This window comes from Mirounga angustirostris, unplaced genomic scaffold, assembly GCF_029215605.1.
Source record: "Mirounga angustirostris isolate CCGP_5_RB_7025 unplaced genomic scaffold, mMirAng1.0.hap1 SCAF_2, whole genome shotgun sequence".
Classification (NCBI taxonomy): domain Eukaryota; kingdom Metazoa; phylum Chordata; class Mammalia; order Carnivora; family Phocidae; genus Mirounga; species Mirounga angustirostris.
The window spans coordinates 16,601,123-16,624,442 of NW_026991710.1; the positions used below are offsets into that span (position 1 = coordinate 16,601,123).

At 37.9% G+C, this 23,320-nt stretch overlaps 1 protein-coding gene across 3 annotated transcripts in view; it reads right to left on the reverse strand.

The window, feature by feature from the left end:
- Window positions 1-23,320, reverse strand: part of KCNIP4 (potassium voltage-gated channel interacting protein 4) — a 1,124,788-nt gene that overhangs the window by 128,281 nt on the left and 973,187 nt on the right. The gene's annotated exons all lie outside the window — the stretch shown is intronic.

Below are 23,320 nucleotides of genomic sequence, written 5' to 3' on the forward strand. Positions count from 1 at the left end.
ATTAACATAAGTGGACATGCCCAGAGATGCAACAATCCTTTGCATTTTTCACAAGTGGACATTAATGGACAGAATTATTCAAGCAGAATAATTCCAAAAGAAGCAAGGTGTGTTCACAAACTGTTAACCCCTGGAATGCATAGAGTTGTATATGTGACTTCAGATGGTTGGGGAGGAGTCCAGGAAAATCAGTAGCACTTGGGTGGGCAAGTTAGTAAATGCTTGAAACAACTGTTGGTGTCAAGAGCCACAACTGTCCAACTCATCATCAACTTGCCCACTCAGTACCCAGAGCCCGAATTTGCATGGTGATATTATATATCTATATATATATATATAGTTCCCCCTCCAAATTAGTTCAGAAGGTGTTTGAATATAAGGCAATAACAAGAGAATCAATTTCAATATAGGTTAGACCATCTTCCATCTTTATAATATGGACCTGGCAAATGTATCATGTGTTGCTTTTCTACTTTATAATTCCTACCTTGGAATTATAAGGAGTTCTGACCACAAGCCTGCTAATCTATTTCCCTTTGGGGCTGTTCCACTCCATCATCAGTGTGCACTGGGTAAAAACCTGATAGATCTTTTGTGTGGGGGATGACAGTGAAGTCGTAGATATATGTCTATTAATCATAATAAATCAAATCATATTATTTCTCTGCTTAAACGCCTTCTAAAACCTTCACGCTATTCTTTGGAAAAAAATCACACTTCCTACCATAGACCCTAATCCCGGCATGAGCCGGCCATGCCTCACTCTCTGAACAGCATTTCCACCACCCTCTTGCTCTGGAACATCAACCGGTGACCAGGCTATTCTTCTTACCTTTGTTGGAACTCACAAAAGTCTCTCCTCTGCCCTTGACATTTATATGGTGTGAAATGTCTTGTTTACTTGATATCCCAAGTTCTAATTGATGGTCTGGCACATGAAAGGAGATCAATAAATGTCTGACAAATGAGTGAATAAATTTACTTTCAATACCAAAACAAGACCTGATTTAATTTCCTTGATTAGTATCTAAGTAAGCTTTTAAACTTATAAAATAAATCTGATTTACATAAAACAGACTCCTTAGTTGGCTTCTTCCTTGTACTTTTGTAGAGGGACACATCCATCTAAGTACTGTTTCCTTTGTAAACTTCCTCTGGGACATTAGGATTTTGTTTTATTATTGCTTTCCAAGCAGGACATTCTGCTTCTCTTTCTTTGTGACATTTCAACCCCCCTGCCATTGTATGCACAGTCTGGTGGCCCTTCACCAATGATCAACTTCAATATGTCCATGCAGCCTTTAAAACTCAACTCAAACACACTTGCTTCTGGTAAACTTTCCCTGTTGTATCTCCAAGCTTCCTGAAGGAAAGGGCCTCCTCCATCCTCTGCTCTATCTTTCTGTTATTCCTGCTGCACACTCTATTGTTATGGGTATCACATCCTACAATAGGGTGAGACCCTTCTCTGATAAGGAATTAGAAAGAAAATTTTCTACCAGCCATCTGCAGTAAGAGAGAGACTTTAGTTTTACCTTGTACCCAGCTCCTTTACTTCAGGTTTGATTTCTTGATGTCCAGCCAAACTCCATAGTCACCCCTGAAATCGGTATATGGCAAACACTCAAGAAATATTTGCCAGTTGCTTGGTTTCCTCCTTTCCCCTTAAATTCTGATAACTGCCAAGCTCACTCTATCTATAACAGCTGCTGGGCTCTCAGGTCTGGGTGTAGGGGAGGGAGCTTCCTGCTTCCCAAGCACTCAGAATTATTAATGGTCACTCCCTGACTCCACCCCAATTTGATAATTAATGATGTTCTTCCTTGGAGCATCTTTTGAACTGGACTATAAGGTAGACAGTTTGCTGTTTTTAATCAGGAGTCAGAAGCCCCAGATTTTAGTCCCTGTTTTACTATTTCAAGTTGAGTGACCTTGGACAGGTTATTAAACTTCTTTGCGTTTCTGTCTTTTCTTTGTAAAACAAAAGGACTTATACTAAAATATATTGGTTGTAAAAATACAGTTTAAAGGCCCCTTTTAGAAATACATTTAAATATAAATTGTATATGATTTCTAAGTTGTTTTTACTTCCTGGTAGATGAACAAATCAACATTTATTTGACTACAGACATTATTCAAATTCTCTAGGGTCTTTTCCTTCAAAATAAATAAGAATATGATTTATCATAAATGCTAAAAATGATATAAACAAAGTCCCCTAAATGATGTGGAAAAGCAAGTATTTTATTTTATTTTATTTTAATTCCAGTATAGTTACCATTCAGTGTTATATTAGTTTCAGGGGTACAGTATAGTGATTCAAAACTTCCATACCTCATCCAGTGCTCATCACGACAAGTGCATTCCTTAATCTACCTTGTTTTTATAGTGCTTTCCCCTCAATGAGAAATTTAGCTTTCTTAAGTCAGGTTGTAGACTACACATAATTTCCTCTATGTCCACACCTCTCTTTCTCTGCTACCAGATAATTCTGCTCTTTTCCTCTTAAAGTGTAGTGGTTGAGTGTTCAAGCACTGTAGTAAAACAGCCTGGAACCAGTTCCCAGTATGTCACCACCTTGGGTAAGTTTATTGAATCTCTCTGAATCTCAGTTTCCTCGACAACAGAATGAATTAGTAATAGTATCTACCTCATAAATTTGTTAGACTCTAATGAGATAATATATAAAGCATTTATTTAGCACAGTGATTGTTCATAATTTCATAATGTACTTTCAATAGATGTTAGATATTAATTTCTTTCAGTTCGTTGGGCACGTGATATTCCCTCCTACCTCAGGTCCTTTCCAGATGCTATTACCTCTAACTGAACTTTTTTTTTCTTTTCTTTTTTACCTCCTTGTGGCTTGGTTAACTCCTGTCTGCCTTGAGAGTTCAGTTCAATATCACTTTCTGAGGAAAACCTTACATGATAGATGAAGCTAGATTATGAACAGCTCTATTATATGCTCCTAGAGTTTCCTATATTTCTCTTTCATGGCATTATCCTGAATATAATTAAAACAATTGATGACACAATTATATATTTGACATATGTCTTCCCTACTGCAGTATAAGATTAAAGATGTCTGCATTCAGCTTTTAGAGAGTAAATGTTGCTGAATATGTTATCCAACTATAAGCAACCATAATACTGGTCAAACCATATGAAGCAACTGTTTTCAAGTACTGAACAACAAGAAATGTAGAACTGTAGTACCTGAGGGAAAAGAAATCCAGGAGGTGAGTTCCACAAATGCCCTGGATCTCTCTGCCTAGTTGGCATGTTATTTCCATAGTTCAGAGAGGTGCAGATCATGCTTACAGACATCAGAATTCTGGACTCCCAGAGTGACTGGAATTTGCAGGACAGGGTGTTAGAAAGGAGAGAACTGGTGTGTGTGTCAGAGGGGAGGATTTATGTGAGGATTAAATGTGGGTCATTGTGATGATTAATTTTATGTGTCAACTTGGCTGGGCTAAGAGATGCCGAGATAGCTGGTAAGATATCATTTATGAATATGTCTGTGAGGGTGTTTCTGGAAGAAATGAGCATTTGAATGAGTAGACTGAGTGAAGAAAATCACCTTCACCAATGCCAGTGGGCATCATCCAGTAAGTTGAGGGCTTGAATAGAACAAATGTCAGAGGAAGGGTGAATTTGTTCTCTGCCTGAATTGAGACATCCATCTTGTCCTGCCCCCAGACATTAGCACTCCTTATTCCCAGGCCTTTGGGTTTGGAATGGAACTATACCACCAACTTTCCTGGCAGATGGTGGGACTTCTCAGCCTCAATAGTAGTGTGAGCCAATCTTTCATTGTCTCTATATTTATCTACATATCTATCTATCTCCAATTGGTTCTGTTTCTCTGGAGAACACTGACTAATGCAGTCATTGATCAAGGGCTGAGTGATGCATGCTCAAGATCAGACTCGATAATACTTAGGAGGCAGAAGCTGCCGAAGGGCTGAGAATTGAATGGAAATACCAGAAGTCATGTCATGCTGGGAGATGTTGAAGTTCTGACCCAGAAGAAAAAAAAGAAAAAAAAAAAGTAAGGAAGGGAAGAAACCACACTGCTGCAGTAAGTACCACTGGCATTCACTGGAGAGCTCAGACAGGCTATGTTTTCGGAGTAAGGATCATTTCCTAGAGTAAGGGCCACACCCTATGACTACATATAAAACCAAAATTGATCTATCTTAACAAATAATAGAACGAAAGTTGGTAAGACCAAAAGGAAGTGCTAGTAACTATGGAATGCCTTCCAGAACAATACTCAACACACTTGAAAAGAAGATAACAAAATCCAAACTACTTACGATGCATTGTAACAATGTCCATCGAGCTATCAAAAATGAGCAGACATGTAAAGGAACAGAAAAATGTGACCCGTAATCAAGTTCTTAAGAAAAATGATCAACAGAAACAGACCCTGGGATGACACAGATATCAAAGTAAATAGAAAATGACATTAAGGAAAAAGATGGTCATAGTAACTAAACAGTTGAAAACTTTTGGCAATGAAATTGAAACTATAAAAAGGAACCAAATAAAAACTCTAAAAATGAGAAGTAAAGTTTCAAAATATCAAAAAAATCAAAGGGATTAAAAAGTAAATAGATTTTTAGTAATTTAAGAAGAGTAGTCTAACATGAATACAATTAAAAAAAAAAGATGAATCAGGAGAGAAGAGTTTGCAAAAAAAAATGGCCCAAATATTCCAAATTTAGTTATAAAGATTAATGTACAGATCCAGGAAACTTACTGAACCACAATCAAGATATATACAAGATGAATCACGTATAGGCACACCATAGTCAAATTGCTGAAAAAGAATGGAAAAAAAAGCTTAAAAAACCCAAATCTGGAATAAAAGGACATATTCTAGATAGAGATAGAGTAATATGAGAATGGTTTCTCACAGAAACAATGGAGGCCAGAAAACAATGGACTAAGTGCTGGGGGAATATACAGACTTTCAACCCAGACTTCTATATTCAGTGAAAATAGGTTTTTTTTTGTTGTTGTTGTTGTTGTTTGTTTGTTTTTTATTATGTTATGTTAATCACCAAAAATAGTTTTTTGAGAAGGAAAGTGAAATAAAGATATTTTCAGATAAACTAGAGCTGTATTACCAGAAATACTGAAGGAATTTCTTCAGGCTTAAAGGAAACGATGTGATATGAAGATCTACAGATAGAAGTAAAGAGCAAAATAAAGAGCCCTGGAAGTTGAAAATATGTGAGTAAATATAAAATTTTATCTTATTTACTTTGTTTAAAACAACAACAAAAAAAGGTATTGTGGAATTCATTACATTTATAGATATAAAATTGGACAATAGCATAAGGGATGGGGGAAGGCAAATGGAACTTCACTGATACTACATTTTACACTAAGTGGTACAATATTAACTCTAAGTAGTCTGAATAAGGGCAGGAGACATGTTACAACCTCTAGATGCTAGGGAAACAGGTAAGTAATAGTAAGAGGAGGTGCAGTTGAAAAGCCAACTGAGGGATTAAAATGGAATACCAAAAAAATTCAATTAATCCCAAAGAAGTCAGGTACAGAGGAATAGAAAAGCAAAGAGAGCACAGTAAGACAGCAGACTATAGCCAACCCTATCATCAAATCAAAAACCAAATCTTTCTTATTTACTACTGTATCCCCATTACCTTGCATAATGCCTGTTATATAAAAAGTGTTCAATCAATATCTGCTGAAAGCATGAAATCAGACTATATGTGTTCTATGACGGTCTCAACATATACATATTAGCTGCATGTCTATAATTAGCGGATGCATTTAAAATCCGCATGGTGTATTTCCTCACAGTGGGTGAAGCCATCTCCTCCCCACACTCTAAATGGATATCTGGGTACGAAGACTCTCTGCTAAGGATGAGTCTGACTGCATTCCCCAGCCAACAATACTAAAAGAAAATTAATGTTGAAGGTCAGTCAACCAACAGAGTGCCTTAGTATGCAGGACATTTTACCCTCATAGACATTCTTTGATAGATTAAAAACCTTACATCACATAAATATTTATTCATTTATTTAAAACAAGCATTCATCATAACACTTATAAACATTTAAATAATGTTTACTGTAGTACTGTGGATATACAGTGGTCATATAAGAGAAAGTCCCTGCTCTCCGAAGTCTAACGAGCTACAACAATTTTAACACCTATTGCATTTCATGTTTAATTTGCCAATTTCTTTCACTAAATATCAGATTCACTGAAGAAAGGATTCTGTGCATTCATTAATTTATTCAAAAATCATTTATTGAGTGGCTAGAATGTTCTAGACACCAGTCCAGGTGCTAGGAATAATGTAGTGAATAAAACAGACAACAATTCCTGGGTGCCTGGGTGGCTCAGTCATTAAGCGTCTGCCTTCGGCTCAGGTCATGATCCCAGGGTGCTGGGAGAAGCCTGCTTCTCCCTCTCCCACTCGGCCTGCTTGTGTTCCCTCTCTCGCTGTGTCTCTCTCTGTCAAATAAATAAAATCTTAAAAAAAAAAACCAGACAACAATTCCTACTTTTGTTCATCAAACATTTCAGTCAGAGAAATATAAAAGCTGGGTGATGGACACTGGGGAGGGTATGTACTCTGGTGAGCACTGTGAATTGTGTAAGACTGATGAATCACAGACCTGTACCCCTGAAACAAATAATACATTATATGTTAATAAAAAAATTAAAAATAAAGAAATAAATAGCAAAATATAAATTTGTCAGATAGAAAGCAGAGATGAGGCATAGAGACTTCTGTTGGTGAGTGGGTTGGGAGGTGGGGTGGGGATGAGTGGCTTTTTTCAGTGTGGTTCCTGGGGAAAGATTCAGTGGAGTTACTTTTGAGCAAACATGTCAAATGAGTTGAAAATGTGTCTTACTCTGTTTTGATTATTAGCATTATTAGCAACTAGTGCAGTATATTATATATATTAGGCACTAATATAGGTTTGTTGAGTGATTAATCTTCCTCATTTATTAATTTATTCAACAAATACTTATGGACACCTATAATGGACAGATTAATACCTTAAATTATTGGTTGTATAAACCTCTGAGTCCAATGATATGTTCATAAATTTATGGCCTTAGAAATCAAAATTAATTCAACTCCATTATCCTTGCATGGAGAAGTTAAACCAAACTAGAGTTCTGGCCTTCAAAACTCCTGAAACAATACAAAAAGAATAAAAAGTAAGTGTGCAAATAAATAGGCCACTTCACATTGTGATACAATTGAATGAAAATGCCTTCATTTTTACCAGTGGGAAAGGTTTCATCTTACAATGCCTGACATTACTGAAAATCCATCAGCCCGGGGTGGTTGGCCCATCTTTGTGACCCCCCGAGACTTCAGCAGTCATATACGTCAGTGGTCATTTGCACAGACTGCTTTTCCTTTTGCCCAAGAAATGGCACTACATGTAAATGTCAGGTTTCATCAGTGAGTGACGGGCCTGAACTATGAATTCAAAAACTAATGATGATGGTGATATATGTGGCAATTCCGCGGCAATGAGAAGTGTGCTTATCATTCACAGCCCCGTTCAGCTTCTATCTTGTGCTTTTGAATTATGGACAAGGTTTTTCTTCCTAGATGTACATGCCGTCTTCCCTGGAATCAGTAGCTGTGACCAAATCACCCGGAGTTTCAGTGGCACTGTGATCCCGTCTGTGTGTCCCTCCTTTGAATCGGTGACAAGCTGATTTATGAGCAGTTACTTGATGTTGAGGCTAGGAAGTGTATTCTCGACTATTGGCAAATGTGAACTTAGCTGCCAGCATGTTTACTTTTCAGATAAGCTTACGGCTCATAAATAGACACACACGGTTCATTTTGTATTTCACCCAAATTTATTCCTAAAAAAGAAGGCCCCAGATAATTTGGGGTTCACATTCTGGTGATAATTCTTACCGAAAATGGCTGCTAACTATGCCCACTGTTATTGGTCCTGCGGTCAGCCCCGGATGTAACTGTTCACCTTTAAGAAGGGCAGCAGGGTTAATGACTGAAAATGAGGGGGAAATAGCTACATTTAATTTTGAAACCTTATGACTTTTGGAGGCAGAGCACTGACCTTCCAACTGACTGGTTTTTTTTCCCCCGGTTGTAAGAGTTACCTTTTATCTTTTGGTTAATCCAGAAGAAGGGAGCCAGAAGGTACCTGAATTTGCTGGAAATAATCTACAGAATCTAAATGCAAGTAGAGTAAATTTGACTCTACTTAGAGCTGTTACTTGAAGACACCTGCTTCACATAAAATGAGTGCCAGTCTGTCTGTCAGCTGTTCAGGCTCTCTCCTGTATCTCTCTCTGCCTCTGTTTTCCCAAGCTCATTCTCTCCCTCTCTTCCTTAGCCTTTGTCACTTCCTTACTTCTCTGTCTCCTTCTTGCTCTCCATCTCTGTGCTTCTCTCACTCCAGGTTTCTCTCTCTTTGTCCTTCTACATCTCTATTTGTATCTCTACTTTATCTTTCTCTGCTCTCTGTCTCTTCCCACTTCTGACTCAGTCTCTCAATCAAGGCAGCATTCCACTGAATTTTCTTTACCTTTGTGTTGACTGCATGGCTCATGAAAAATGTAGAGAGAGCTTTAGTCAGCTGAGTACAGGATAATTATTGTACATTATTGCTGGGCAAATATTAGTAAACAATTGGATGGTCAAAAGCTACAATGCTTTCTAAACCAGTACTAAGTGCTTGTGGTTGACCACATTACTGCCTCCTTCTCTTGGCAGAAAGAGTCAGAGAATACTAGCAGAAAACAATGACACGGAAAAGGTGTCAGTTTTCTTTGGGTTCCTTTAAAATTCATCATTGAAACCCAATTTTCCTTCGTTCCTCTGCACAAATTACCGAAACTGCTTATTTGGTGAGATATTCTGTGTGGGAGTTGGGAAATTATCTGGAGTTCTCTATAAGTAGGGGTTTGGCCCGGACAGTGCCAATTTACAAGGGTCCAAACATCCCATCTGTTAGCATCTCCTTTTCATGTCCAGAGTGTTCCACTTTAAGATGACAAATTATATCAGCAACCAGTGTGGTCTGTTCCTAGAGTCATGTGCAGTCACTGACAAAATGGCTACTTCGTTACACAGTAAATAATGTAAATGTGCAATTTCATTTAAAAAATACCTATAAGTAGGGGCGCCTGGGTGGCTCAGTCAGTTAACCTTCTGTCTTTGGCTCAGGTCATGATCCCGGGGTCCTGGGATCGAGCCCTGCATTCGGCTCCCTGCTCAGCGGGAAGCCTGCTTCTCCTTTTCCCTCTCCCTTTGCCCCTCATTCCTGCTCATGCTCTCTCTCAAATAAATAAATAAAATATTAAAAAAATAAAAGTAGCTATAATTAGTAGGAAAAATGAAATGGGAATTTAAAATGGAAGTATTTGTATACAATGCAATATTATTATATTAATGCAATATATTTTTCAGCTTTCAAACAGAACAAAATCGTGTCATATACGACAACATAGATGAAACTTGAGGACATTGGAGCCAAGTAAAATAAGCCAGAGAAGAACAAATACGACATGATTCTACTTATATGAAGGGATCTAAAATAGTCAAATTCTGGGGCGCCTGGGCGGTTCAGTCAGTTAAGAGTCTGCCTTCGGCTCAGGTCATGATCCCAGGGTCCTAGGATGGAGCCCCACATCGGGTTCCCTGCTCAGCAGGGTGTCTGCTCCATCTCCCTCTGCTCCTCCCCCTGCTTGTGTGCTCTCTCTCTCTCTCTCCCTGCTTGCATGCTCTCTCTCTCTCTCTCAATCTCTCTCAAATACATAAATAAAATCTTTAAAAGAAATAAAATAAAATGGTCAAATTCATAGAAGCAGAAAGGAGAATGGTGCCTATAGGGGCTGGGGCAAGGCGGAAATGGGGAGATGCTGTTCGCTGGGTATGAAGTTTTGGCTGTGCTAGATGAATGACTTGTGGAGATGTGCTGTATGACAGTGTCTCTAGTTAGCAACACTGCATTGTTCATTTACAAATTTGTTAAGGGGTAGATCTCATGTTAAGTATTCTTACCAACATAAAAAAATGTAAGTAATCTGGGATGTACTAATTGTAATATTTGTAGCGGAAAGTCTTGCCACTTTGGAATGAGAAAAAACTAGTTTGAATCTAAGCTTTGCCATTTTTTGTTTGGGAAACTTTAGATAAGTAACCTAACCTCACTGAGCCTCTTTGTCCTCACCAGTATCGTGGGGAGAATAATGCCAGGATTAACAGTAAAATAGGAAAGTTCTCCACATTTCACTTGAATGTGATCTTGCCCTTAGGAAAGAACGACATAAATAACGCCTAAAATGCAGTGTTCTAACACAACAATAAGAAGAACTTTCTATGAGCCAAGAACTTTATAAGCATTATATCATTTAACCTTCCCACGAACTCCATGTGGCAGAAAATAATACGATAGCCAAATTATAGGCAAGGGAATTAGGGATATGCAGCTTTGAAGTGGCAGGACCAGGATGTGAGCACACGTCCACCTGTCTCAATCTGGGTCTGACATTCTGACTTCTCTACTACACTAATGATGGCTCTAATAAATCCCTGGACTACTTCACTTATTGGGTCTGACTGTGTAACCTTCAACTATAGTATATTTGTTTCACTCTGTACAGCATTCTTTATTTCCTTCCCCACCCCCTCAGTTAGGCTTCTTAAATCATCCTATCTTGAATATAGTACTGAAAACTTGGTGACCTATGTTCGTTTACTAGAAATGCTGCCTCTAATTCTATTTTCTGTAGGACATCTATCAAATTCTTGGCGTTATTAAAAAGTAATAATGCAGTTGAAGGGAAAACTGTACTAGGAGATCCAATTTCTTCATCTGAAAAATGGGGCTAATAATATGTGACACTTACTAATCACAAGGAAGGTAGGAGATGAATGAAGTAATTGTTTCTGCAAAATCTTTCAAATGCTAGAAGAAATACAATGAAACCCATTATAACTTCCAGTGTGAAACACTACTTTCCCATTCTTTCAGGTCACTGTATATAATCTTCTTTCAAAACTGCATTTAGCCTATAAAATTATTTGTTCATTAATCTAACCAATAGATATTTATTGAATATATTATAAGGCAGACCCTGTGTTAGGTACTTGGGATGATAATCAGATAAGACATGCAATGAAGCTCAAGTGTTTACAATTTTGTGAGTACCAATTAATTGGCCCTGGCTACTCATTAGAATCACAGAGTGGCTTAAAAAATTTGCTATGCCTGATCACTCCAGACCAAGTGAATCAGCTAACTCAAATGGAAAGCCCAATTTATTTATTTTGTTTATGATATTTTATTTATTTTATTTTATTTTTTTAGATTTTATTTATTTATTTGAGAGAGACAGAGACAGAGACAGAGAACAAGCAGAGGGAACTGCAGGCAGAGGGAAAAGCAGCCTCCCCACTGAGCAAGGAGCCGATGTGGGACTCAATCCCAGGACCCTGGGATCATGACCTGAGCCAAAGGCAGATGCTTAACCAACTGAGCCACCCAGACATTCCAAAATTTTTAAATTTATTTTAGAGAGAAAGAGAGACAGGGCATGCAAGTGAGGGGAGGAGCAGATGGAGAGAATCTCAAGCAGACTCCCAGCTGAGCACGGAGCTCATAGTGAGGCTTGATCTCATAACCCATGTTATCATGACCTGAGCTGAAACCAAGAGTTAAGTTGGTTGAGCCATCCAGGCGCCCCGGGAAGCCCAATTTAGAACCGTTGTTCTGTTCACCAATCCCATGCAGATAGGTTTTCCTAAGAACTGTAGTTTTACAGTTTTGATATGGACATTGTATTGGGTTGAATGGTGTCTCTCAAAAATTCATGTTCACGCTGAACCTCGGAATGGGACCTTTTGTGGAAATAGAGTCTTTGCAGATGTAATTAGTTAAGATGAGATCATGCTGGATTTAGGATGGACCCTAATTCAAATGACTTGTGTCCTTATAAGAGAAAGGACACACACACACACACACACACACGAAAGAAGGCCACATGAAGATGGCAGAGATTGGATTGATGCAGTTACGAGCTAAGAAATGCTAGTGATTTCCATCAACCACCAGAAACTAAAAGACAGGCATGAAATAGAATCTCCCTTAGAAACTCCAGAATGAACCAACCATGTTGACACATGGTTGACAAACTTAATTTCACACTTGTGGTCTCCTAAACTGTGAGAGAATACATTTTCGTTGTTTGTAGTAATTTATTACAGAAGCCATAAGAAACTAACACAGACATCAATCAACAAATTTGCTAGGATGCCAGAAAAAAATCAAATTATATCATGGCCAACATACTCATCCTCTACTTAGAACACTTCCTTTATGTATGGAGTCCTTCAAAATCAAAGACATGGTGCTGTACTGATGATACCTTCTTAATAGTACTGGTGTTTTGTTTTGTTTTGTTTTGTTCTGTTTTTGCAAATTCCCACTAAGCATATTTATCCTAGGTAAATTAATTTACAACACACTACAGTTGAGTGGATTTTTCCCATCTGGAATTGACATGTTCTATATTCTGTAGTTAGGGTTAGGTAAATCCCTGTTGAGGATAAGCATTCACAAAGAACTAAACTAGAAGGAAGAATCTTCCCTTCCTTGTTTCAAGTGAATTAACTAATCAGATATTTATTGAATTTTAGATGACTTTCCATATCACTGAGACTAATAGCCAAATTCCCTATAATGGCCTGCAAAGTGTGCTCAGTGCTCCCACTGAAACTTATGTCTGTTTTATCTCCTCTTTTACTCTTCTTATTCTGAACTTGCTACTGACTGGTCTCTGCTCCCAAAATGACTTATCTCAAATATCTTCAAGATCATTCCCTCACCTCCTTCAGGTCTCCACTCCACATGGCCATTTTGATGACACCTTCTGGCCATCCTAGTTAAACCTGAACTGTCACCTAACTACTCCCTATTCCTCTTTCCTGCTTCACCTCACCCCATATGTTTGTTGGTTTATCACATGGGTTGACTTGTGTCCTCCCTGAAGTCATAAGTCAATGACGTAACCCACAGGATCTCAGAATGTGACTGTATTGGAGATAGAGCCTTGAAATAGACCATCAACTTAAAATGAGACCATTAGGGTGGGCCCTAATCCAATCTGACGGTTGTTCTTAGAAGAAGAGGAAGAGACACTAGGGCTGCATTGAGCACAGAGCAAAGGCCATGTGAGGACACAGGGAGAAGGCAGTCATCTGCAAGCCAAGGAGAGAGGCCTTGGGAGAGATCAAACTGTTGACACCTTAACCTTAAACTTCTAGCCTCCAGAACAATGAGAAAATATATTTCTGTTGTGTAAGCTACCTGTCTTTTGTTATAGCAACACTAGAAAACTAATAATAGGTAACCATAAAATCTTTTGTCCAACCTAGAACACCACTGAAAATAAAAAGGGAGCACTATAATCATGATACCAAGACGACTGGCATAAACCAGGACTTCCCAGGTGTAGCAGAACTTTTTGTAGCCCTATCATTAGTGCTGGTCACTATTAATGTACAGTGTACTTTAGTTGTATGTTTATTGCTTGCCTGTCTCCATGGGGTAGTAAATTCCCTGAGGGCACGGGTTTTCTGTATTTTACTACTTTATTCCCAGTACCTAAGTATATGGCATATCATTGCTTCTCAATTAAAAATACGTAGAATAAATAAATGTAAACTGTAGTGAGTGGTTGATGTTCACTGATCTTTATATAAAAGACTTTATATAAAAATCTTCATGTGACTACCAATTATTTTGCACTTGCTAGACAGACTGCTAGGCATCTTATGTATGTTACCACTCATTCTTACAATGATTTTGTAAGCTAGGTATGATCCCTAATTTATACTTTAAATTTTAAACCTAACTACATCAGAGATTTTAGGTCACTTCTATATCCCTCAGCAAGTAGGTAGGGATTCAAATTCAGGTCTACATCTCTTAATGCAGAAAAGATATTTGCACATTCTCAGCAGTTAGAAAAGAACACAAATGCAGATTTCCAACTCAACAAGTCCATTGAAATGATCAATATGTATTAGCCACAATATGGTACCTGTTGAGGTAGAAGTGATATCCACAAATTATATCAATGTGGGTTCAGAAGAAGTCATGTTTAATTAAACAGTATAAGTGGAAAATTCCCTAATAATTTAATCCTACCTTCTCTATCAGCACTATAGAAAAATCAAGAAAAACAAATCAATATCCCTAAGATGGATATAAGTAGCTCTTCCTGCTAATTTAATTTTTAGTAACTAATGCTTTAGGCTGATACACAATGTAAAATATTGTCCTTGAAAACAGGCAGCTCTGTCTGCTGCTCAGGATTGTTATTTATTAGAAACTGAGCCAGGAAAATCTGGTGTTAAATTTATCATAGCAGCTGAAGGGCCATGTCCTGCTGAAGAAAATTAATTGCATGCCACTTTAGTAGATGTTGTCTGATAACTTTTTATAAGTAACTATCTTGACCACATCAAAATGTTGCCTAAGAGAATTCTTTGAGTTACATCAAGTGAAGTCATATTTTGCGTGCAAATTTGAAATAATATCATATAAGTAGTAAAGTCTCACACTATGTGCAAATTTGAAAGTAATTCAACACTCAAATTTTTGTTACATTTGTTAAAAATTTCATAACTTCAAAGCTGGCAGACTGAATGAGTGGTGAGTTGTCTGGGATATTGCTTCAAGGCAATATCCCTTAAAGCTTGTAACAGAAACTCTGGCCATTCTTTTTAGCCTTATGGAAACATCTAATTAAAACCTTAAATTGCTTGAGGTCTTTAAGAACATGTTCTTCAAATGAAACATAATCCTTCTGTAATTCACACTAACCAAATGTGAATCCCAAATACAGAGGGACTAAAATTTTAATCTGAAAATCCTAGTATCACTTAATTCAATTCTACAGGTATCTGTTCATGCTTAATTTTATTAAAGGCTCCTTGATGCTTTCTCTTCCCAGGGATCATAGGATTATATTGAAAAGAAGGTGAACTTTTGAGAGAGAAAGGTAAAATAATTTAGAAAAAATCACTTCACTCCAGAGACTGATCTTGTTCCTCCCTCTATCATTCAGAATTCCTTATACTTTATTGAATGTATCAGATTCTCTGGCTCTTCCAGATCTCCGTGGGATGGAATATAGGATTGCTTAGTAACCCAAAACCATCATACTTTAGAAATCTGCTATGGCCCAAACATTGTAAAGTTATATTATAAATACTGTCTTATATAAGCTTCATACAAATCATTTATCAAGGAAGAAACTGAACTCAATGATGTTTTAGTTTGCTCAAGATCGGAAGTCTAAAAGTTGGGATGCCTGGGTGGCTCAGTCATTAAGCGTCTGCCTTCAGCTCAGGTCATGATCCCGGGGTCCTGGGATTGAGCCCCGCATCAGGCTCCCTGCTCAGCGAGGAGCCTGCTTCTCGCTCTGCCTTCCGCTCTCCCTGCTTGTGCTCTTTCTCTCTCTGTCAAATAAATAAATAAATAAAATCTTAAAAAAAAAAGTCTAAAAGTTAATGGAATATGTCTATGAGCCTGGTCTGTATGAATCCCAAGGCCATATATTTACTATTTTTGTTCCATTCATCTTTGCCTCCCCCTCATCATGCACAATGCCTAGCATTGGCTCTTCAATATATATTTGTTAAATGAATGAATCAATGTTGGTTGAATTCCAAAGAAGAAAGGGAGGCTCCTTTTCATGAATAAATCATGACTTAAGTTTTCTAAAAACAATTAGCATTTTCATAGGGACAGTCTGAAATACCAGATCCTGGCAAACCTGTCACTTGGAGACAGGGGCATTCAGAAAGCTGAGCCTTGAAAATTTGCCGAGAATGCCCTTACTTGGTGGCCTTCAATATTAGGCAGTGGTTGATGGAAGTTACGGGGGAACCAGCGGAAGGTGGTGGTAGTAGTAAATGCAGCATTGTCAACAAACTTGAATAGCCTGAGATAACAATGCTGTTAAAATACATTTGGATCACTATAAGGAACAGACCAGAGTCATGAAACTAAGATAAGATATCCATACAGAGAGAGTGTAATATTGTGTTCTCAGGCTGAAATTTGATAGGAAGCTTGTAAAAACACCTTTATGGGTAAGGAATTGTGTATTCTATCTTATTGTCTGAATGAATAAAGCCACTGAATTCCATGTGACCTCAGGATCACATGAGCACAGAACCAAGCAGGACAATTTGTCTGATAAATGTTTTAATAGCCAAGATAGATCTGAGGTTCAAGTAGACTTTGGGGAGGACATTGAACTGAACAAGTTTGAGCTTCATGTTAATGATGATAGTACCAGATGCCTTTTTGTTTTTTATTTCTTGGGCACTTTACAAAGCACTATCCAACTTGATCATCAAAACAGTTCTATGAGATAAGCTTGTTTGGTATTATAGCCTATAATTTACAAATAAGGAATTTCAGGAAGTTTAGAAAATGTACAGCTCAACTGCTGTCTGGCTGAGACTCTATTCCAGATCCTTTCAAACTGGGTTGCTCTTTTCCAGTACGTTCTTGCTACTTAAAATGTAGTATTCAGACCATCAGTATCGTCTGGGAGCATGTTAGAAATTCAGAATCTTCTGGCTCATCCCTGAGCTACTGAATCAGAATTTGCATTTTAAAAAGATCCTCAGGTGATTTGTATGCACTTTATATTGTGAAAGGCATCTTATACATTATGCTGTATTAGTCATCCGGAATGCCTCTGTTTTGGGAATCTTATCTCGATTTGTTATGAATGAGGGTAAGTGAAGGCATGATCATAAGAATAAGCTGCCCATCTATGAATCTTCTTAAAACATAATCAGATTTAAATATTGATGGCACCAGTGATATTAATATAGTAGGTTAAGATTATAGACTCCGAATTTTGGCTTTGCTATTTACTGTAAGGCTTTGGGAACATTTTTTAACTCTTTAAGCTTCAGTTCATCATCTTGGAAATGAGGGTGATAAACATACTAACCTCATGAGGTCATTGTGAACATCAGATGAGATGAGTCTTCAGACCCGGTACTTGGTGAGTACACAGTAATGCCCGTTACTTTAAGCATGATACACAACAGAGATTCACTCTGTTTATCTTACCAAGAGAAAAACTTCTGAAGAGGTTCTCTTGGTTTTTCATTAAATCAATCCTTTGAACACTGTCAAGGAGACTCACTTCATATTGATTCTGATCTATGGAATTCTGCTGAGTGGCACAAATTCATTGTGAGTCTCCAGTGAATTACCCCAGAAAGAACCCTTGACACATTTTCTGGTATTTCCATCCCAGGGATTATTCATTTTGTCCATGTTCGAAGAAGCCAAAATGTAGTACCATGAGTTCTTCCTTTTTGGGACCTGAAAGTCTGGCCCTTCTAGGGTTTGATAAACTTTTAAAAATTATTCTTAAAATCCATGGAACAACTGAGAAAATCTCTTCCCTAAGGGGTCTGAACGTAAGAGGATGGAGGGTTCTCTGTGCTGGGGTGCTTGGAGACCCAAGGAAGATATAGGGATTGATTTCCGGGATAGGAGCTGATCATAGCAGGGTTAGCTGAAAACTAGGAATCAAGGGGTCCTCAACTCAGTCCATCAGCTCCATCCCGCTGGTGCATCGGGGTATTTTAAAGAAAAGAACCGAGAATAAACTAACTGGCCGGGATGTCTCTAGTATGTGCAGAGGCAGTGTGAAGACCCAACTTTTACTCTAAATGAGACAAGAAACATGGAAAATGCTTTATTAAAATATGCTTACCAGAGATGAGTTATTATTAGTTAATATTGTGTGCTTTCTTATATGGAAAGAATTTCATAACCTAAAAATATGTAGTGTGCTATTTCAAATTAAATATTAGGAATGACTAGGGTAAAAATATATGAGGCTAATACCAACAGGCTCTTAGATACAGAACCTAGATACAGATACAGATACAGAACCATTATTCTTTATAGAGAGAGCAAATCCTTAAAAGGTTGAGAGAAAGATCTGAAAATACTGCAAATTGTCACAGGTATACAAGGCACTTAGCAATGCAAAATGAAACATACGTGGAGTATCTTAATTCTTCTTCCTGCTTTTCCTACTGAACAACAATCCCATATCTTTCTGTTGATCTTTATTTTGTATCATCACTGGATCTGGCTCTTGCAATTCTCTACTGATTTCCACAGGGCAAATATTAACAGAGGTGATGAGTGCTATGGTAGGGATTTAAAGCCCTTCTTCCTCCTCTGCCTGGTTTGCTCATTCTGCCACAGCCCAGGGCCTTCCTCCCATTGGAGGGCTTCATGCTTTCCTGAGCCAAAGGAAAGGAAAGCAATCTTTTTTCTTCATCATGAACTTCAAAAATGTAAATAAAAAATTATAAGCCACAGATTCTCTCCAAGTCTCCAAAGACATTTTTATTTTTAAATGGAAAATAGTTATTACTTAAAGAATTAAGTAAAACAGATTCATTTTTTAAATATGTATGTCTCCATGTTTTTTTTTTTTTTTTAAGATTTCATTTATTTATTTGAGAGAGAGAGAGAGAGCAGGAGCAGGGGGAAGGGAAAGGGGCAGAGGAAAAGAGAGAAGCAGACACCCTGCTGAGCAGGGAGCCCAACCTGCAATGGGCTGGATCCCAGGATCCTGGGATCAAGACCTGAGCTGAAGGCAGATGCTTAACTGAGGACTGAGGACTGAGTCACCCGGGCACCCCTGTCTCCATATTTTTAAAGAGCCGAGAGTCATCTTCAAATCACTACATTAGTCAATACATAGTTTCACCTACATGCTCTTTCAGTTGTGGCTTCTTTCTTACCTGAATTTGAAATGTCTTTCTTCATTTTTTTAAAATCTCTAAAAATTCCTTTCTATCTTTCACCTCATCAAGATTTTATTTTTTTATACTTTGTCTTTTGGTTGCTTGTTTTTTTACTGAAAAATTGCTATGTTTTATCATATCAAGTTTAAGTTTTATCCTTTTTTTGTTTTACTTGGGTCTTTTTTTTTTTGTGGTCAAGCTTCTAATTATTTCTCAATATATTTTATTCTATTTTAAAAGTTTGCCTCATTTTTCCTTTTCCAGTTTTTACAGTTTATATATTATCCATATTTATTACTTCCACCTTATATTTACTCTTTGTATTAATGGCAGGCTTTTAGCAACTTAAATTGCTCTCATTTCAATTGAGTTTTAGATTGTTTCTAGTTTTAACTCAATTTTTTATTACCTTAAAAATTAAGCTAATTTTGTTTTGTGGGGTGTTTTCTCTCATTTAATTTTAACTCTAAATTTATAATGATGGGCAGAGAGACTGACTGTAAAAGTGGCATCTGGCCTAGATCCTATGATCTGAACAAGAGAGCTTATAGCTGGGTGAGACTCTCTCTGCTTGTTTGTTTTTCCCTCCAAAATATAAGCCCCTTGAGAGCAGTGGCCCATGCCTGTTTGGCTCTCATTGTATCTCCATTGCCTAGCTCATAGTGGGCACTTAAAAAGCTATGAAGGGTAATAAAGATTCATAAGGATCATTAAGGATTACATGAGTCTATGACAAAAACAGCAATTTATTAGCACTGTGTGTCAGACTTTCTCCTGAGGACTTTCCATGCATTAACTCACTTAATCTTCCCAACAACCCTCATAATATCACCCCAATATATACATGAGGACACTGAGACCTAGAGAGATATATTAAGTGGCCTGCCTGGGTCACAGAGTTAGTAAGCTGGTAGAGCCAAGACTTGAACCCTTGTAATCTATTGCCAGACGAGGGCCCTTAACAATCACTTGCCCTGTATCTGGCAGGTCATATACCAACTGGTCATTAAGAGGCAGAGACCGTGCGGAAGATATCTCTAACAGACCTTTATGCAGTCACTACTGAAGACACATCAAAGGTATGTGGCTTCTCATAAATCAATGTAGGCAAGTCTGGAACTTACCTAGAAAATTCATGACCAACTAGCAATACCTTTAATTGCCCATGCTGATTATTTTGAGCATACTGTCATCAGCCCCTCCTTGCCCTGAGGCAGTCCTTGTCATCCCACTCTATTACATTATCAATTTTAAATCAAACACAGCAGGTGATGCCTGGCTCTCCTCCGTTGGCTCCTCTCAGTTTGCCAAAGATTTATGGAAGCTGTATTTTAAAGAATCACATTTACCTACTGAGCTAATTTTCTTCTCAGGTAGAATTCCATCATTCTAGTCCTAAGAGTAAAAAGTAACTAGAACTTAATCAACTCAACATAGAACTTTCTACATGTATGTATGTATGTGTTACTTTGTCTATTAGAATAACTCTCTGCTCCCATAGTTAAGCTGTTCATGCAAAGCTGAGATTCAAGAATCGAAAAAAAAATTTTCATATATGCTTGATTTTACAGAATGTTGACTTAGTAACATTGGTTTAAAACTAAACACTATTTGAACCCTAGCAAAGTCTTGTAGGTGTCAAAGGCTTCATATTGGAGCTATTTGTCAATTATGCATTGATGATCCAGAAGTCGTCTAGAATCTTCTGAACAAAAATAATCACATAACACTGTGGTTTTCATATTACTTTTTTAACATAAGTCCTTAAATATAACAAGGATGAACTTTACTGTAGATTTTTAAAATTAATACAGAACATATCTAGCTAATGCACAGCACTGAAATAACTCATCTATTTTTCTAGTACCCTTGATTGGAGAGTACTTAACAAAAAGCTTGTTTAATTAAGCCTTAACTATCTTTTCCTATATTCTGATTAGAAAATGTTAAACCAATCATATGATCTTAAATATTAATATTTTAAAATGTATGAATTTCACACAAGAACACTTGCTTCAAATTAAATTTCCTTTCTGTCCAAACAAATCTATAAGGATGTAATTCTACTCATGTTTATCCTTAGTCACCTGAGGATTGAGTAATAGAGAGATAGTAGTAAGAAGGTGCTTTTGAAAGAAGAAAGAGGAGGAGGAGAAAGAAGGAGAAGAGGAGGAGAGGGTGGGAGAAGAGAAAGGAGAAAAAGAAGTTGTTTAGATGAAGGGGTTTAAGGAAGGCATTTTTCAGCCCAACTCTAAGACATGAGGTAATGTTATTAGAATTTAAAAGTAAAAATGTTTCCTTTTGTGACAAGGCATTCTACATACAGGTACTATATTGGTGTGCTAGGGCTATTGCAACAAAATACCACAGACTGGGTGGCTTAACAGCTCAATTTATTTCCAGACAGTCCTGGAGGCTGGAAGTCTAAGATCAAGATGTCAAAAGGTTTGTTTTTTTCTGAGCCTCTCGCCTTGGCTTGTAAAAAGCTTCTCACTGTATCCTCGGGTGGCCTTTCTTCTGTATTCTAGAATCCCTGGTGTCTCTTCTTCTTATAAGGACATCCATTATACTGGATTAGGGCCTCACCCTTGTGACTTTGTTTTAACTTAATCACCTCTTAAAATGCCTCATCTCCATATATAGTCACATTTCAAGCAACTGGGATTAGGGCTTCAATATACACATTTTGCAGGGGTCACAATTCAGCCCATAACAGGAGGCTTTCAATAAATGCTTGCTGATTACTGAGGGGAAAATGACTATCCACTAAGAAACCAAAACGATCATGAGGATTGCTCTTCAGCATTATCCAGTGAGGTGGTGGCAAATGAGATGTGTTAATGTTCTTCTGGTTCTGGAAGTCCATGTTGTCCCTTCCCAGTCATTCCTTTACCCAATCAAATTCTGGGGTTTTTTTTGTTTTTTTGAGAGAGAAAGAGAGAGAGAGAGAGAGCAAGAGTGCAAGCAGGGGGCAGGGCAAGGGAAGAGCAGAGGGAGAGGGAGAGAGAGAATCCTAAGTAGGCTCAACACCAGCACGGAGCCTGATGTGGGGCTCAATCACAGGACCCTGAGATCATGACCTGAACTGAAATCAAGAGTCAGACACTTAACCAACTGAGCCACCCAGGCACCCCAATCAAGTTCCTCTTGATTAGATTATTATAATAATACTACAACTGGTCACCCAGTCTTATCTATGTCCCACACTTCCATGAAATTGATCTTTCTAGAGCATAGTTCCAACATAACAAGCCCACCAGCATTCAGTAATTCAGACATTGCATGCTTCTGACTGTGGCCATGCCAAGAACTCTCCTAGGCATAGGAAATACAAGAGAGAGCAGTCAAAACTTTCTATTGTTTCCATTGCCTACCAGATAAAGTCCAAAATCCTTAATATGGCATTTAAGGCCATTCGGTATTTAGGGCTTACCCACTTTTCAGTGTCCCTTCCTTAAATGTCATTATTATTGTATTCACATAGGGCTATTTTCATCTTCAAAATATAGTTTGCACTCTACAGCCAATATACCCTATACTCTCTCATGCTTTCCATCTGTTCCCTCACCTACACATCCTTCCATTCAATCTTTAGACCTCAACCATTTCACACTGTAGTGAGACTTTGTGGATCTATGGGAGAAGGATACATTTTAAATGTTTGTACATTGAGTGTCTGGGAGGAATGAGGAAGGAACCATTCAATGAAGCCAGAGAAATGTGAAAGACAAGTATTATTTTTGAGGTTGGGGGTGTTGAGTTCAGTTTTGGAAGCTGCATGAAAGCGCATTGCTCTGATTTTTTACTGATAAACATTTAGTGCCCTCAACACTTCCTGCCATACAGTAATACTAATTTGATTTAATAAGTATACGCTTGTCGCCCCTGGTAAGCAAAGAAATTATGCTATCTCAGAAATCATAAAGAGCCAGTAAGGACCCATTTATTTAAAAGATACAAAAATATGGGGCACGTGGGTGGCTCAGTTGGACTCTTTTTTTTTTTTTAAGATTTTATTTATTTGTTTGACAGAATGAGAGAGAGAGAGAGAGCACAAGCAGAGGGAGCAGATGAGGGAGAGGGAGAAGTAGGCTCTCCACTGAGCAGGGAGCTTGATGGAGGGCTTGATCCCAGGATCCTGGGATCATACCTGAGCCTAAGGCAGACACTTAACCGAATGAGCCACCCAGGTGCCCCACAGCATCAGACTCTTGATTTCAGCTCAGGTCATGATCTCAGTGTTGTGAGATCGAGCCCCACATCAGGCTTTGCACTGGCTGGGGAGCCGGTTCAAGATTCTCTCTTTCTCCCTCTCCCTCTTCCCCTACTTTCTCTCTCTACCTCTCTAAATATTAAATAAATAAATAAATAAATAAATAATACACAAATATAACAAAGTCTCAGTACCATGAAAGGAATAATTTCACCCTTGAGGTTCATTATAATGGAAACTGA